The sequence below is a fragment of the Rhincodon typus genome, chromosome 4, assembly GCF_021869965.1.
Source record: "Rhincodon typus isolate 14 chromosome 4, sRhiTyp1.1, whole genome shotgun sequence".
NCBI lineage: Eukaryota > Metazoa > Chordata > Chondrichthyes > Orectolobiformes > Rhincodontidae > Rhincodon > Rhincodon typus.
The window spans coordinates 60436310-60449049 of record NC_063335.1 but is presented as its reverse complement, the minus strand read 5'-3'; the positions used below and the strand labels follow the sequence as shown (position 1 = coordinate 60449049).

General features: G+C 40.1%; 1 pseudogene; it reads right to left on the bottom strand.

Moving 5' to 3' along the window:
• Positions 1-485: 485 nt before the first annotated feature.
• On the bottom strand, positions 486-1357 carry LOC109934801 (annotated as a pseudogene).
• Between the last annotated feature and the right edge of the window lie 11383 nt (positions 1358-12740).

Genomic DNA, 12740 nt, shown 5'->3' with positions numbered 1-12740 from the left:
AAAAAAAACTGCAGAAGATGCACTTAAATTCAGGTTAGAAGCACATTGCTTACTGAAGGATGATTTGCCAAATTAGGAAACGAGCATAAATGTAAAGTACCATTCTTTCTAAAAAAAATTGCACAAAGTTACTCAGATCTTAGATCCTCCCTGCCAATGTAGATATAGATTATTAACAGGGGTTTACATTAGAATATCTCTGGTTTTGCCCTAACAAAAATATAAATCAGTACAGCAGCTCAAGTAGCAACTGTTATAAGTAGGATTATTCTAAATGCCTGCCTCCCTCCCCCCAACTCATATGCCATGTTAATGAAATTCACCTGATCAAGGAGAGGAGCAGTCAGTCACACAGCCAAATAACCTTTTTTGAAAATCCTGAAAACAGCATTATTTATATATAGCACATGACAGAGGTCACGCTAGTGAATAAATGGAGGGCTGAGGACAGTGCACACAGCTGGAGGAGGGGGATGAAGCTGCTTCTAGCACACCTTGTAGTCAACGGATCCAGGCAATCATACAATTGTCCCTTGTATTTAATGTCAACTGTGAAATTGAGGTCCCGAGTGTTATTGGTGTTCCAAAGATCTCCTCACCTCATTTGGCTGTCAATTAGTCCTCCATATAGAAAATGGTTTGCTTCCAGTGTGTGTAAAGAGCATTCGGAACGGTGGGAAATCCCATTCTCTTGTGGCATCAGGTGAACTCAGTGTTGAAGTATGTTACAGTGCATGTATGTTGTCATTGCAAATTAATTTTAGGCAGAAAGGTGATGTGAATGACAGATCATCAATTTTCACTGTGTAAATGTCTACCTCCTTGATGAGGCAGGCATTGGTCACCAGCTGCTTGGGATCCATTACATCCACCAGTGGCTCTTTCATGACCACATCCTTGATACAGGACATGAAAAAACCATAGACATTCTCCCACCAGTGTATCTTGTAGTCCTTGTACTGCCTGTCTTCAATGGCTGTGACATAGAGAGATAGAGAGTAGTTCAATCTGGGAAATCAAGCTGTCTAGCTGTAGCCATTTGTCCCTTGTGCAGATGATCATGTTCGTAATTAATTAATTCGTAAAAGAGACAGTAGCCCAACCATTCACTGATGATTATGTCGACCCTCTCCATGGGAAGTTCCATCTCCTTTACCTTGCCCTTGATGATGGTGATAATACGGTCTAGATTATTGGCCTTAATGATCTTTTCAGCTTATTTGGAGATGTTGGAGAACTCAATCCTAATAACATTCTTGTCACCAGCTTCAACTGCAAACATACAAAGGATTCCAGTTCCACTTCCCACATCTAGGACAACCTTGTCCTTGAAGAGATGCTTGTTTGTGGAAAACATGAGGCTTTTTTCCCAGGGTGGAGGGGTCAATTACTAGGAGACATAGATTCAAGATGCTGGGGGGACATTTTTAACACAAAGGGTTGTTGAGTGCCTGGAACACATTGCCAGAGGAGGTGGTGAAAGCAGACACAATAGCAGCATTTAAGAAGCACCAGGACAAATACATGAATAGAAAGGGAATAGGAGGATAGGGATCCTATAAGTGAAGACAGCTTTCGTATGGAAGGCCGAAATGTGGCAGTGCAGACGTGGAGGGCCGAAAGGTTTGTTTCTGTGCTGTTTTGTTCTTTCTTCGCTCTTTGTTCTCATTCCAGACCAGGTTGTGGAATTTCACAATTCATCAAATTAGTTATTGGTTTGGTTCAATTGGAGTACAACTGTCTTTTTATATTGTCACTCAAAGGAACACATTTACCTTCATTTCATATTTTATGGTTATTGCTTATTGTTTGGTTTCATCATTAAAGCTGGTCAAAGCTGTAATAAAGCAGAGGTATGCATGTTTTAACTGATATGGTATTCTTCTAGAAAGCAGAATCTTAACATTCCATTTAAACTACAAGCTTTCCTTTATCTAATTCAGCCTTAATATAACTATTTATTTATTTATTTTAAACATTTCTTCAATTCAAACTTATTTGAGGTACTTGGTCAACCGTTTACTTCTGGTTGCTTGTGATGTAATAAACTTTAATTAATTCATGTAAGTTGGGGAATACAAAATGCCTTCGATTTGGCACATTGTTAGTACAAAATACATTCTCAACCTTGCTCATTTCACAACAATAAATATAAATAGAATATGGAATTAATCTAAGGCTGATATAGCTTCCCTGGTGCCCTGGTTGTTAGGATTTGTTGCTCTCACCACTGTGGCTTGGGTTTAATTCCCGGTCAGGGAAGGCAGGTTTATGTGGGTGGCACAGTGATTAGCACTGTTGCCTCACAGCGCTCGGGCCTGGGTTCAATTCTAGCCTTGGGCGACTGTCTGTGCGGGTTTCTGCCAGGTGCTCTGGTTTCCTCCCACAATCCAAAGGTGTTCAAGTTAGGCAGATTGGTTGTGTTAAATTACCTACAGTGTTCAGGGAAGTGTAGGTTAGGTGTGTTAGCCATATGAAATGCAGGGTTACAGGAATAGGGTAATGGATGGGGCTGAGTGGGACGCTCTTCAGAGGTTTGGTGTGGACTGTTTGGACCTAATGGCCTGTTTCCATACTGTAGGAGTTCTATTCTATTTATAGCTACATTAAAATTATATAACCTAGACTTACCTAAAGAAGAGAGAAATCTTCCAGAGTTCCTTCCCCACACCGCTGATTCCAGTCACATGAGCATTATTTATTTTGGACGTTAGATAAACTGGAACATTGGAACATGAGGAATAATTTAAATAACCACAGAAGATAAATTGAGTTTAATAACATATAATAGATATTATTTGTTATAACTGCTGTTTGCCAAGAACACTTTTCCTGCCCGCTTGAGGTACTAAATTCTCTTGGTGCAATGTCTCCGGGTTGGAGAGGCTATCCTTCTGAGGCTGACTTGCTAGGTCACTTCCATTCTGCATGCATGGTTGAAGAGGTTGTCCTATTCCTCTACTCCTCAAGTGAGATAATTTCACTGTAGCCCCTCTGATCTTTCAGCAGGATCTCCAGATAAGACTGAGACATTGTGGGGAAACCTTCCCTGTTCTCCTCATCATTTGTGCAGTTGCTGCAGCATTAAAAATTCACGTGCATTTGAATCTTTCTGACCCATGCCAGGGCAAACTTAATTTAAAATCCTTCACTTCAGAGCTCTGCTGAAGAATGTTGTTGAGTTAAAGAACTATGACAAACCCAGCTGCAGATCCCAACCAGCCACTGACCAGTTGCAGATCTTAGTTTCCAGCAGAGATTATCAGCTGAAAATGCTACCCAAGGGCCATAATGTAATTTAAAGTGCAGTTGATTGGATATTTGTGGATGAAAATATTAAGATTAGATGAAAAGTATCATACAGCTTTGATTGCTCACTCAACCATAGGCAGAAATATTTAGATCATCTCTTTCTGTTTACCACTGCCTTCTTTAAGTTTATATGTATGGATTTTATTTTACCCATATCAATTAACTTCCTTCCTATTTTATCAGATCAATTTTAATAGCTAGGGCTATTTTTTTCGATACATGATGCTATCTTAACTGAAAGATTGATTGTGCAATAATCATTGGGAAATTACCGGAACATAAACTGTAGTAAACGAGCAGGAAAGAACATTGCTCTAGATATTATCATCACTTAATTGCTTACTAACAAAACACATCTGTCTTTTAAGTTATAATTTAAAGTTTTACATGTTAATTCTTAGCTTACTATTTCTATTTATATGCCATATTAGGTTGTACAGAATAGCAGAACACATTGAATAAAGAGTTCACATCAATAATTCTTCTCCAGGGAACAAACACAAATTCGATTAATCAATCCATATATTTGTAACCTTTATTTGAAATAAAGATTGAGCTAATTAATGCCCATAAACATTTTACAAGTTCAAGCACATTCTGCTTTCCCACTTTAAATATGCAGTAGTTCTTGATCAAGAAATTGATTGCTTGAAAAATCAATTTCTGTATTTGAAAATGCAGAAAAATATTGCACAACGTGTCTCCTTGGTGCATAAGTTTTTTCCCATTATTTAAGGCAGTCTTGTAAAAGTGTCCGAATCATCCCGCTTCCCTCAGACAAGAATCATCATCATCATATTGTTTTCTTTGAGGCGTTGGTGGAGGGGAGAGTGGTTCCACGGGTACTTTTGCCTTTCAGCAGAAGTTTTGCCACCAGGAGTCCTTTGAGGTAAAGTTTTATGAGGTCAGCAGATCTAATGAAAAGATATCATGCAGCTGCATCTGAGATATGCACAGGGTTCTGCTCCTGTAATCGAAAGCCCACGTACTTCCTAGTTAAATTTGGCAGGCCTTCTGGCAGCAGTGCAATGAACACATGTCTAACCTTTGAGCTAGAAAGTTCTTTAGAAAGCTTGTAATCACATGATGAAATAAGGCATACCAGAGTAATGAGAAGCCAGTATTTGTCCTCGGACAGAAAATCAAGATGATGTTGGCCATTTCTGAAAGTCCGACTGGGAAGAAGAGTGGAAACCTGTTGTTCCAAAAGTTGAATAGAAGCTACCAACATATCACTAGCTAGTAGACAACACAAACCTTACAAATGTGCAAAAACAATTAACACTTAGTTGTGGCCTGAAACTAAGTTGTAAAGCTGAATCATGTTGTAAAGTGTAACAAACAAAAATCCTCGTTGCAAGCATGACTTCAGCCAACAAAGAGGGAGTCAAAGAGGGCTGTACTGTAACTTATATGAGGAGACGTAAGTGTATTGTCAGGTCCTTTCCCCTAAATTAAGATCTACAGTTCATTAATTCCATTTCTCTTCAGCAATGGCTGCTACTCAGGAGGGATTAACTGGCCTGGCAGTGGGGTGGGACCCTAAACAGTGGTGAGACAGAGAGAAGGATGAGGCTGGTGCAGAAGTTAGAGAGCAAGTTAAATAGACAAAGTACCCAAGAGCATGGTAGGGAACAAGGGAAGACTGACTAATTAAATTGCATTTATTTCAGTGAGGCCTGACAGGATGGGATGGGGACTGGATGGGAACATGGGAAATCATAGCAATTACAGAAACATGGCTGAGGGAGGGACAGGACTGGCAGCTCATTGTTCCAGGGTACAGAAGCTTTAGGAAAGGTTGAAGGGGAGGCAAGAGGGGACGGGGAGTGAATGGTGTTTTTGAGCAGGGAAAACATGGATCATCCATTGAAGCTGTAGGGGTGGAACAGAGAAATAAATAGGGGGTGATCATTTTGATGAGATTGTACTAAAGGCCAGCCAATAGTCAGCAGAAAATTGAGGGGCAAATACGTAGGGAGATTGCAGATAGCTGTCAGAATAATAGGATTGCAATAGTTAGAGATTTTAATCTTTCAGACATAGACTGGGACTGCCATAACATTAAGGGCTTGGATGGGGAGGAATTTAAGTGTGTTCAGGAAAACTTTCTCATTCAGTATGTAGTTGGCCCTACTAGAGAACAGATAAAGTGTGACCTCCATTTGGGAAATAAGGTAGGGCAAGTGACTTAGGTGGGGGAGCACTTTGACACCTATGACTATAATTCTAAAATTTTAGAATAGTTACAGAAAAGCATAGGCCTTATTCACAAGTTAAAGTTTTAAATTGGGCAAGGCCAATTTTGATGATATTAGACAGGAACTTTCCAAAGTTGACTGGGGGAGACTGTTCACAGATACAGGTACGTATGGCAAGTGGGAGGCATTCAAAAGCAAGATAATAAGAGTTCATGTTCCTGTTAGTGTGAAGGCCAAGGATAGCAGGAGTAGGGAACACTGGATGATTAGAGATATCGTGGCTCTGGTCAAAAAAGAAGAGGCACATGTCAAGTAGTAGGCAGTTGGAATCAAGTGAATCCCTTGAGGAGATGTAGGAGGGAAATTAGGACAGCAAAAAGAGGGCATGGGATAGCTTTGGCAGATAGGGTAAAGGAGAACCCAAGGATATTCTACAAGTATATTAAGGGCAAAAGAGTGACTGGGGGAGAATAGGCCCCTTAAAGATCAACGAGGTCATCCGTGTGTGGAGCCAAAGGAGTTGGGTGAGATCCTAAGCAAATAATTCACGTCAGTATTTATCATGCAGAAAGAAGTGGAAGCTAGGGAACTTGGGAAACTAAATAGTGATGTCTTGAAAAGAGTCCACATTACAGAAGAAGAGGTGCCAGAGGTCTCATAATGTATAAAGGTAGATAAATCCCCAGGACCTGACCAAGTGTGTTCCAGGGCATTGTCGGAAGCTAGGGAAGAAATTGCAGGGCCCATAGCAGAGATATTTATATCAATGATAGCCATGAGTGAGGTGTCAGAAGGCTGGAGGGTGGATAATGTTGTGCCATTATTTAAGAAAAGCTGCAAGGAAAAGCCAAGGAACTACAGACTGATGAGGCTAAATTTAGTGGTGGGTAATTTCTTGAAGAGGATTCCGACAGATGGGATCTACACGTATTTGGAAAGGCAAGGATTGATTACAAATAGTCAGCATGGCTTTGTGCATGGGAAATCATGTCTCTCAAATTTGATTGAGCTTTTTGAAGAGGTGACCAAGGAGAGGGGTGAAGGCAGTATGGTAGATGTTGTCTACGTGGACTTTAGCAAGGCCTTCAACAAAGTTCTGTATGGTAAACTGATTAGTAAGGTTAGATCACATGGGATCCATGGAGAGCTTGCCAATTGGATACAAAATTGGCTTTACAGTCGGAGGGTGGTGGTTGAGGGCTGTTGTTCAGGCTTGAGGCCTGTAACCAATGGTGTGCCACAAGGATTGATACTGGGTCTACTGTTGTTTGTTATTTATATAAACTATTTGGATGAGAATTTGGGGGCATTGTTAGTATGTTTGAGGATGACACCAAAATTGGTAGTATAGTGGACAGTGAAGAACGTTATCTAATAGTACAATGTGATCTTGATCAACTGGGCTATTGGGCCAAGGAATGGCTAATGGAGTTTAATTTAGATAAATGTGAGGTGTTGCATTTTGGTAAGATAAGCCAGGACAGGACTTACACAATTAACAGGAGGGCCCTAGGGACTGTTGTCGAAGAGGGAGACCTAGGAGTGCAGATGCATAGTTCCTTGAAAATGGTATCGCAAGGATTGTGAAGAAAGTGTTTGGCATGCTGCCTTCATCAGTCAGACCATTAAGTACAGAAGTTGGGACGTCATGTTATGGCTGTATAAGACATTTGTAAGGCCTCTATTGGAGTACTGCATACAATTCTGGTCACCCTGCTGTACGCAGGATTTTATTAAACTGGAAAGGGTGCAAAAAAGAATAACAATTTTTTAATATTCATTCATTAATGGGATTAGAACATCACTGGCTAGGTCATCATTTATTACCCACCCCTAATTGCCTAAAGTGTAGTTAGGAATCAACCACATTGCTGGAGTCTGGAGTCACATGTAGGCCAGACCAAGTAGGGATGGCAGTTTCCTTCCTTTAAGGACATTAGTGAACCAAGTGGATTTTCCTGACAATCAACAGCGAATTCATGGTCATCATTAGACTCTTAATTCCAGATATTTTTTACTGAATTCAAATTCCACCATCATGGTTGGATTCAAACTGAGTCCCCAGAACACTACCTGGGTCTCTAGATTAACAATCCACCAATAATACCAACAGGCCATTGCCTTTCTATGGTTATTGAGACCGGAAGGTTTGAGTTATAAAGAGAGACTGGAATGGCTGGGATGTAAGAGATTGAGGGGTGACCGTGTAAAGCTTTATAAAATCATGAGGGGCATAGATAAGGAGACTAGCCAAGGTCTTTTCTCCAGGGTAGAGAAATCCCAAACTGCTGAGCATTGGTTTAAGGTGAGAGGGGAAGGATGTAAAAGGGTTCAGAGGGGCAACTTTTTCACATGGAGAATGATGCTCAAACGGAGCAAGCTGCCAGAGGAAGTGGTAGAGGCAGGTACAATTACAATATTTAAAAGACATTTAAATAGGTGCATGGATAGAAAAGGTTCAGAGAGATGTAGGCAAATTGAAGGCAAATGGGACTAGATCAGTTTAGGAAATCTGGTCGGCATGGACCGTTTCCATGCTGCATGACTCTAATATTCTATGGCTCTATTGCGTTGAATTATCCTTTAATGCTTTCCAGAAGCTGTCTTAACTTTTGTCTCCCACTTGTAACACAACCTGTTAATTGATTCATTTGTTTAAATTTGATTTGCAAAAAATGTCAGTTCCTTACCAGTACAGATCTGATGGAATTTAGATAGAATTGCATAACATATACGGAACAGAAATAGATCATTTAGTCCAACCAGTCCATGATGGCATTTATGCCGCCCTTGCAACTCTTCCCATTATTCCTCATCAGTTTCAACTTGAACCTCAGTTTGCTTCTCACTATATGTTTAACTAGCATTCTCATACATTCTTGTTATTCACATCAACTACTCACGGTATAGCTAGTCCAAATTCTCAGCACTTTGAGTAAGTAAGTTTCTTCTAAATTCATGATATAACTTCTTGATAACTATGTAATTGAGAGATGCTGAACAAAGTGACCTTGGAGTGCAGGTTCATAGTTCCTTGAAAGTGAAGTCACTGGTAGATGGGATAGTGAAGAAGGCATTTGGTATGCTTGTTTTCATTGTTCAGTGCATTGGGTATAGGAGTTGGGAGGTCATGTTGCAGCTGTACAGGACATTGGTTCACCCACTTTTGGAGTATTGCGTGCAATTCTGGTCTCCCCCCTATTTGAAGAATGTTGTGAAACTCGAAAGGCTTAGGAAAAGATTGATGAGGATGTTGCCAGGGTTGGAGCCTTTGAGCTAGAGGGAGATGCTGAAAAGGCTGGGGCTATTTTCTCTGGAGTGTCAGAGGCTGAACGCTGACCTTATGAAGGTTCATAATGTCATATCATAGAATCCCTACCACGTGGAAACAGGCCATTTGTCCCAACAAGTCCACATTGCCCCTCCAAAGACAATCCCTCCTAGGCCCATCCCTCTACCCTTTCCCTATAACCCTACATTTCCCGTGGCTAATCCACCCCACTTACACACTCTGGACAATTTAGCATGGCCAATCCACCTAACCTGCACATCTTTGGACTGTGGGAGGAAACTGGAGCACCTGGAAGAAACCCAGGCAGACACAGGAAGAATGTGCAAACTCCACACAGACAGTCACCCAAGGGTGGAATTGAACTCGGGTTCCTGGTGCTGTGAGGCAGCAGTGCTAAACACTGAGCTACCGTGCTGATAAGGGGCATAGATAGGGTAAATATGTAAGGTCTTTTCCCTTGGGAGGGGAAGTTCAATACTAGAGGGCATAGGTTTAAGGTGAGAGGGGAAAGATTTAAAAGGGACCTAAGGGGCAACTTTTTCACACAGAGGATGGTGCGTATATGGACTAAGATGCCAGAGGAAGTGGTGTGAGCTGGTACGATTACAACATTTAAAAGGCATCTGAATAGGAAGAATTTAGAGGGAAATGGACCAAATGCTGACAAATGGGGCTAGATTTTTTAAGCTATCTGGTCGGCATGGACAAGTTGGACTGAAGAGTCTGTTTCCATGTTGTATTTCTCTATGATTTTATGACTCTACAGCTTTCAGTGTTACACCTCACTGGGCATGCTGGAAATCAGGTGCTGCTATTCCCAGAGTCATACATGTTAAAGATTTTAAAAGTATGCTGAATTCCCTACTTTACCTGCATTTTAGGCCTAGGTTGACAAAAAACATGGACCTGATTGCTTAACAAAAATTACTATTTATTATAAATTAATAGATTCAAACTACAGAGAAAGTATTGTATGAATATACTCACATTTGAACAAGAAATGTGAATAGATCACTCACCTCTTCAAGCCTGCTCCACCATTCAATAAGACCATGGTTGATCTGCTTTTAAGATCTACATTCCTGGATATCCCTGATAATCTTTCATTCCCTTGGTAATCAAGAATCCATCTACGTTTGCATTAAAAGTGCTAAAAAATTCTGCATCTATTGCCTTTTGAGGAAGGGAATTCCCAAGACTCTCAACACTCTGAGAGAAAACAATGTTTTATAGTTTGTTTTAAATGGGCGCCTCCTTATTTTTACAGTAACCCCAGTTCTAGATTCTAACCTCAGAACTTGAATCACCACGAAAGGTTAACTCTGATTTTTTCCTCACAGATGCTGCCAGACCTGCTGAGCTTTACCAGCAACTTTTGTTTTTGTTCCTGATTTACAGCGCCCACGGTTCTTTTGGTTTTCACTTGTGAGGTCCCTTTTCGTATATACACTCACACATGAGCACAAACACAGGCACAAAAACAAATGGTTTCTTTGGGTGTAGGGAATCTGGGAAGACAGTCAAGTGATTCCTGGCCACAAGATTTGCTGATATGATCCCTTTGCTGATCATAATACTGATTCTTAGTCTTTCTTCTCCATGTGCTTTCACTTGTTTGAAGGAGGCACTGAGTGACTGGTTCACACTTAAAAATGTCTCTAGTATATTAAATAAAAGTCATAGCTTACAGTAATTGATGAGGGGAAATAAACTGGCCATATGAAGCTTGAAATACTTTTTATTGAAGAGCAAAAACAGCTACTTCCCTTTCAGAGGTCCAATGATTTCTACCTCAAGCATTCACATCACCAAGCTCTTCAACCAGCTGGGAGCCAATCACACAGCTATTGGTACACAGAAGGCATCTTTGTCATCAGGTCTAGTAATAATAACTAGTTTACAAACCAATCATCTACTTGTCATTGGCTAAATCTGCATTCATACAAACCCATTGCAAAAACCCATCTACAACTAGGCATTCCCTATTGCTTGAACAAACAGCTGCATAAAAAACACTTAAGATGAGTGTCAGGTAACTTACATCTGAAAAGTACAGCAATCCAGCAACAATCCTTGGTTTTTAAACCAATTCTTTTCCCATTTCAGTCTACATTCAAAACTACAAAATGTTTTTTAAAAAAATTGTCTTTTATTAGTTTTGCTGTTGCCCACAAGTGGAACAATTTCATTTGTGTTTACCTCATTAAAACTTTTCATACTTATAAATACTCACTATTTCAGCCCTCAGTCTTACCTTTTCAAATGAAATGAGTCCCAATTTGTTCATTCTTTGCAAATATGTATAACCTCACATTTCTGGTATCCTAATTGTAAATCTTTCTTGTACCCACTCCATTTTAAAATACGAAGGCAAGAACTATCCATGATATACTAAATATGTACCAATCAGGTTTCAGTGCAAGGCTAGCATTATCTCTCGACTTTAAACTGAGAAATAGCCCGTGTGCTTTGCTGTTTTTATTGCCTTGCTGACTTGCATTGCTACTTTATCTACATAAATTACATTACGCAATATCTTTTTTATTAGTTCTTTAAAGAGTGCGATGAGGTCAGATAAATGAAACTTTTCATTTTAAAATCCACAATAATCATTTATTGTTATATTTTTATATTCTAAACCTTTATCTCCTTCAGTAAAGATTGAATTGTTGTTCTTACCATTGATGTTAAGCTAATGGTCAATGGTTCTCTGGATCTGAAGGTAAAATAGGAAGATATGTAAGGAGCTAACTTAGTGCAACTTATAATAGATGCTGGAGCTGAGCAGCCCAAGGTGTGAGAGTAACAATAGATTGCTGGAGTTGAGGATCTTAGAATTCCTTAGAATCCCTACAATGTGGAAACAGACCATCCAGCTCAATATGCCCACACCAACCCTCTGAAGATCATCCTACTCAGACTCATCCCTTTACCCTATCCCTGTAACCCTGCATTTCCCATGGCTAATACATCTAACTTACACATCCCTGAACACTACAGGCAGTGTAGCATTGCCAATCTGCCTAATTTGCACATCTTTGGATTGTGGAAGGAAACCACAGAACTGAACAGAAACCCAGCAAACACGGGGAGAATATGCAAACTCCATACAGACAGTCACCCGAGGGTGTTATCAAACCCTGGTCCCTGGCGCTGTGAGGGTCACCACAGAGTCACTTAAGGAGTTTCAGTGGAGGAAGGAGAGGGGCATTTGGTTGCTTTTGCCTAAATTAAGCATTTGATTGATGAATAGAATTAGTGGATCTTTAAGACAAAAGTGAAGATTATAGTTTGTGTTCAGATTTCTGGTCTTTTTTCCCTCTTTTTCTCGAAAATAGCTTGTTTGGTATTAGATTGTTACAATCGCATAAAAAGGTAATAAAAGTACAACAAAATATTCACAGTGGGATTCTTCAAGTGTAAAAAGAAGGGATACTACAGTGATTTCATTAATAACTGAAATGAAATACAAAAGAATTGACAGTTCAGGTGATATATTGCTGTTGTAGTATATAGGAACTGCTGGACACTGAATTGATCCACAGTGATAACACTAGTAATAAATGTTTGCAAATTGAGTAATTTTGGATTCAAGTTGAGGAGCTGGAGTCCAAGCTGCAGACATTAATACTACATCAAGTAGGGAACAGTAATTTGGACACTGTTCCAAGAAACAATAGCAGCCCTTAGAATAGGTCATTCAAACTTGGTCCGAGAACAAGGACAGGAGAGTGTTATTATAGGGGCATCACTTGAGGAGTTTCTGATTCTGCAATTGTACAATAGTTACATAGAAAAGTATAGCAGAGCTTACAGGCCCTGGAAGAGGGCAGCAGAGTGGTGACGCTGGTTGGCTGACGTGCAGACACTGCTTCCAGAAGGTGAACTTCAGCAAGATACCCTCTGTGATGGGTGTCTGCTAGAAGGGGCAGGCA